This window comes from Erithacus rubecula (genome assembly GCF_903797595.1).
Source record: "Erithacus rubecula genome assembly, chromosome: 34".
NCBI classification, from domain to species: Eukaryota; Metazoa; Chordata; class Aves; order Passeriformes; family Muscicapidae; genus Erithacus; species Erithacus rubecula.
The window spans coordinates 319,078-325,175 of record NC_136684.1 but is presented as its reverse complement, the minus strand read 5'-3'; positions in this window follow the sequence as shown (position 1 = coordinate 325,175).

Below are 6,098 nucleotides of genomic sequence, written 5' to 3'. Positions count from 1 at the left end.
CACTCACCTGGGACCTGCTTTGCTTGGATAGCTGGCTGCTCTCAGGGAAAGAGGAGTTTTTCCTTTTTGTTATTTTTGATGCAATCTAAAACTCCTAATTTTCCCTATGGAAAACAGACACACTCCTCAGGTGTGTGCCAGCCCAAGGTGCCACCAAGGAGGTTCAGCGCCAGGGATCGGTGCTTCGGGGGTTGTGCCTGAAGCCGGTGCCATCTTTCCTTTCTGCCTCTAACTCCCGTCATGCCCCGCGGCCCCACAGAGCCCTATTGGAGCTGGGACTACAATACCCATCATGCCCCGCGATCCACAGAACCCCGGTATTCCCCCCTCCATATGTCCAATAGATGTCCTTCGGAACCTCCAGGTTCCCCAAGTGTCCCCTCAGCGCCCATTTGGCAACCTCCCAAAGACATCCCCGAATCCCCTGAATCCTCCCAAGCCCACAGATGCCCGTTACAGCCACTTCTGGGAATTCATCTCCTGTCATCCCCCGCGAGCTCAGAGCACCTCATAACCCAGTCAGTCGCCTAAAATTCCTTCCGTGCCCCGTGCCCTAAAGAGCCCGGTTAGAGCTCACCAAGATCCCTCCAATCTCTCCCGAACCGTACACGTCCCCCCCCCTGAGAACCTCAAGTCGCCGTTCAGAGGCAAAAGTGTCCCTGCAGTGCCCTCCCGGACCCCAAACTATCCGCAAGATCTACTTTCGGGACTACAGCACCCATCATGCTCCGCGGTTCCGGTAAAACGCCATTCCAGCTGAGACTTTATCCCCCATCATGCTCCGCGCCTCCCAGGGAGTCATTGCAGCACTGTCTACAGCTCCCATGATGCTCCGTAACCCCTTTAAACTGTATTATACCCGCGCCTACAACTCCCATCATCCCCTGCGCCCCAGAGAGCCCCGTCAGAGCCCCCCCAGTGCCCGCCCGGACCCCGAAGGATCCCAGATTCTCCTCTCTGACCTCCAAGTGCCCTCCTGGACCCCCAGGTGCCGCTCTGAGGTCTGCTGATTTTTTTAAGGGAAACAGTCTTTAAAAACAAACTATTGCAGGAAGGATGGAGACACTTCAAGAAAGAAATCTTGAGGGAGTAGAAACAGCCTGTCCCGTGTGCCAAAAGTCACATAGCAATGAAAATAACTGATCTGGCTGGGCATGAAGCTTTTTCCTGGAACTCAGGGGCAAAAGAGGCTGCATCACCTTTGGACAGAAGGGCAGGCAACTCAGGAAGTGTTTATTGATGTGGTTAGGTCATCCAGAAAAATAAGAGGTGAAACCTCAGTTAGGATATAGCCTGGCCGTGTCTGTGAAGGATAAAAAAACTTATTTTATAAACGCATTAGCAGGAAAAGCAGGGACAAGGAGAACCTCCATTCCTTATTGGGCAAAGATATGGTTACCAAAGATGAAGAAAAGTCTGAGGAACTTAACCCCTTCTTTGCCTCAGTTTTCAAGTGTAAGACATTTTATGCTCAGGACAAGTGATCTCCTGAGCTGGCAGATGGGGAAGGGGAGCAGAACAGACCCCTGTAATCCAGGAGGAAATAGCTGGGCACCTGCTGAGCCACTCAGATGCTCACAGGTGTCTCTGGGACCAGATGGGATCCATCCTAGGGGGATGAGGGAGCTGCTGGATGAGCTCCCCAAGCTGCCCTCCTTCATTTCTCATCAGTCCTGGCTCAGCAGGGAGGTCCCAGAGGACTGGAGGTGCCAATGTGAGCCCATCCCCAAGAAGGGCTGGAAGGAGGATCTGGGGAACTCCAGGCCTGTCAGCCTGACCTCAGTGCCCAGCAAGGTGATGGAACAGATCACCTTGAGAGCCATCACAGGGCACCTGCAGAATGGCTGAGGGATCAGAGCCAGCCAGCATGGATTTCAATGTCTGCATTGATGATCTGCATGAGGGCATTGAGTCCACCATCAGCAAATGTGCAGATGACACCAAGCTGGGTGTGAGTGTGGATCTGCTGGAGGGTTGGAGGGCTCTGCAGAGGGACCTGGACAGGCTGGATCCAGGGCCCAAATCCAACAAGGTCAGGATTAACAATACCAAGTGCTGGATCTGGCACTTTGGCCACAACAACCCCTGCAGTGCTACAGGCTGGGGACAGAGTGGTTGGGCAGCAGCCAGGCAGAAAGGGAGCTGGGGGCACTGATGGGCAGCAGGCTGGACATGAGCCAGCAGAGTGCCCAGGTGGCCAAGAAGGCCAATGGCACCTGACCTGGATCAGGAATGGAGTGGCCAGCAGGAGCAGGGCAGTGATTCTTCACCTGTGCTCAGCACTGGCTGGGCAGCACCTCGAGTGCTGTGCCTAGTTCTGGGTCTCCAATTTAGGAAGGACATAGAGGGGCTGGAGTGTGTCCCGAGAAGGGCAACAAGGCTGGTGAGGGGACCTAGAAGAGAAGTCCTTTGAGGAGGGGCTGAGGAAGCTGAGGTTGTTTATCCTGGAGAAGAGGAGGCTCAGGGACACCTCATCACTCTCTACAATTTCCTGACACCAGGTGAGGGCTCAGCTCTTCTCCCAGAATACTGCGACTGGACAAGCTGCACCAGGGGATACTTAGGATACACATTAAGAAACATTATTCATAGAAAGGGTGGTTTGGTATTCTAATGGGCTTCCCGGGGAGGTTGGTGAGTCACCGTCTTTGGAGGTGTTTAAGGAAAGACTGGATGTGGCCCTGAGTACCATGGTCTGGGGGAGAAGGTTGTGTTGGGTCTCAGGTCAGATTTGATGATCTCAAAGGTCTTCTACAACCTGGTTGATTCTGTAATTCTGTGATGACTGTGACATTGCAGGGCCCCAGGGAAGCAAGTGTTACTCTGTCAGGCCTCATGAAACCACAGAGACCATTGTGACACTGCAGGACCTCATATGACCAAGGGGCCATGATGCCACTGCAGGGACTCATGGAATGAAAGAAATGATTTTGGCACCGTGGTGCCCCATGGGACCAAGAGGCCATTGTGACACTGCAGAACCAAGGAGAGCATTGCTGCACTGGGAGACCATTGGGACACTGCAGGGCCTTGGGGAGCCAAAGGCTGTTGTGGCACCCAAGGGTCCCATGGAATGAAAGGGCCATTGTGATTCTCAAGGGTGTTGGGGAACCAAGAGGCTACTGTGAAACTATGGAGCCTCCTGGAATCATGGAGACCATTGTGACACTTCAGAGCATCATGGAGCTGTGGTGACGCCAAGTTGGGTGTGAGTGTGGATCTACTGGAGGGTAGGAGGGCTCTGCGGAGGGACCTGGAGAGGTGTTATGAATTGGTTTAAACACAGAAAATCAAAAGAAATGAAACCTCTGTGAAGAAAACCAAACAGACTGAGAAAGATTTGAAATATACCCAAAAAGCCTGAATAAAACCAAACGAGGTTAGATGTCGGTGCCAAAAAATTGATATCTTTTATTTAATATTAAAAGAGTCAAAGAGAAAGGAAGAGAGACTAAAGAAATAATTAGAAAAAGAGATGTTCTATGGGACCTGGGGGGAGAGAGTGACAGGGGTTAGGTAGAAGTATATCATTCTTTTGGGGGTCCCAATCAGAGCTCATTGCTCCCCTCCATCTTGAATTCTTGGTAGTGAGGATCCCCTGCCACTACACTGAAAAGCACAGAATCCCGTGGATTAATGTACCTTTGGGCAGGTGGAAACACCCTGGCGCCTGCCCTGCAGGGAGCTAGTTTGAGACTGTTTCTTGCAGCAGTGTGGATAATTCTGCCGTGTTCTGGTGCAGGGTCCCCTTTTGGGGGGGACCCTTGGGTGGGCCATGACAGCCCCTCTGCTGAGCAGAAGCTTTTCTAGGGTGAAGGGGCCCCTGCAGTTTGGGCTCCTCTGCACAGCAGAGGGTGGGCAGTCACTGCCTGGAAGCAGAGGCTTTTTCACTATACACCCAAAGCCTCTCTACCCCCATCCTTTGGAGTGAGGGTCTGCATGAGCCTAGCAGATGATAACCTGGGACCGTGTTCTCAACCCTGAAAGTGCTCAGCTTCATCCCCAGTGAATGTATTCTCTCCAGAGTCATTTACATCCATGAGTGAGCAGTTCAGGGCCTGAATCAGAAGGCCTATTCAGGGTGTGATGGTTTTCTCTGAAACTTGTCTCATATAGTTTTGTTAAACTGGGAAAAAATCCTTTGTGAAGATTTTTTAAGCCATAAATTACAATATTTCGATCTCTGAAAACAGTCTGGATCCAGGGGAAAAATCCCACAAGGTCAGGTTTAACAATACCAAGTGCCAGGTTCTGCACTTTGGCCACAAGACCCCTTGCAGTGATGCAGACTGGTGACAGAGTAGCTGGACAGCAGCCAGGCAGAAAGGGAGCTGGGGGCACTGATGGGCAGCAGGCTGGACATGAGCCAGCAGAGTGCCCAGGTGGCCAAGAAAGCCAGTGGCACCTGGCCTGGATCAGGAATGGTGTGGCCAGCAAGAGCAGGCAGTGATTCTTCACCTGTGCTCGGCACTGGTTGAGCAGCACCTCGAGTGCTGTGTGCAGTTCTGGGCCCCCAGTTTTAGAAGGACATGGAGGGGCTGGAGTGTTTCCAGAGAAGGGCAACAAGGCTGGTGAGGGGTCTGGAACACGAGTCCTGTGAGGAGTGGCTGAGGCAGCAGGGATTGTTTATTCTGGAGGAGGCACAGAAAGACAAGGTGGTGTCATGGCACAGGTTGGACTTGATGATCTCCAAGATCTTTTCCAGCCTGGCTGATTCTGTGGTTCTCTGAAACCACCCCTGGAGCACTTGCAGGATGAGCCCTGGGCCTCCTCTTCAGAAGGTCCAGCAGCCCAGGTCCCTCAGCTTCTCCTCAGTCCCCAAAGCCCATCCTGCCAGTCCTGCAGAGCCTCTCCAGCCCCTCCTCACTGCCCAGAACAGGGAGCCCCACACCCAGACACACCAGTCCAGATGTGCCCCCCTGGCCTGTGGTGCCTGTGGCAAGGGAGCAGCACGAGGCACTGCAGGAGCCTGCAGACAATTCCTGCAGCACTTGTAGGATGATCCTGCTTCTGAAGGGATGTTCCCATGGTGCCAGCTCAGGAACTCAAATGGGGAGTGGGGCCAGAGAGGAAAGGGCAAACAGGCATGAATTGTTTGAAGGGGAAAGAACAGAGATGGGAAATAGGAAGAAATCTGGACCAGGGAAAAGTAAAGAAAGCAAAGGTCAACACAAGGAAAATACTCAGGGCAGTTTGGGGGTGGCTGCCAGGCTGCCCCGGCTCTAAGAAATGCCATCTGCAGTGGGACAGGAAACTCACAGCTCATGGGAACAAACTTTCTGGCTGATCAGGGCAGCCAGCAAACACTGCTGCTACTGCTGTGGTTGGAAGCTCTCTTAAAGAGAAATTTCATAGAGGATTCCCTCTTTTCTCAGAAAAGTTTCTTTTGTACATTTGGAGCGTGACAATAAAATGTAAAAGAGTATTGTAGAGCTGAAAGGCAGAAAGAGCAACTGACCTACAGAATCTGATCTCATTAAAAAATCATCTGGTAATAATTTTTAAGCATAGATTTCTTTGATTTTTTTAGCAAATTAGGAATTCTTGGATGTGAGTTGTGCCTTATCTGTAACATGTTGATTTTGACTTTTTTAGATTAATTATTTCTGTTTGAATGAGATGATTTAATACTGCATTCCCCACCTGAAGGAGTTATTCTTGTGTAAAAAGCCTCTCTCACATTAGGTATTGCAAGAATTCTCTGTACTTGATAGAAACACACACAATATGTGAACGACATAGACTAGTTGGGTTGCTGAGGTTTTTTTAAATCCCCTTAATAAACAATTTACACATGAAGTTCTTGCTGAAGAGCCCCCAGTCCCCGAGTTTCTATCAGCACTCAAGGCGTGCTGGCCACATCATTGAATTTCTCTGCTTTTTTCACGGAATGGCCCCGAACCTTTGCACAGAGCTGAGTGTCCCTGCTCCCTGGGGGCTTGGTGGCACTCGGGGACAGCCGGGCGGGGACGCGGTGGCACCCGGGACGCTGCTGCTGCGAGCTCTGTGCCGGTCCCGTGCCCGTTCCACGCCGGACCCGTGCCCGTTCCATGACCGTTACCTGCCGGTGTCTCCTGGGACGCTGCGGTTCGAGCCGG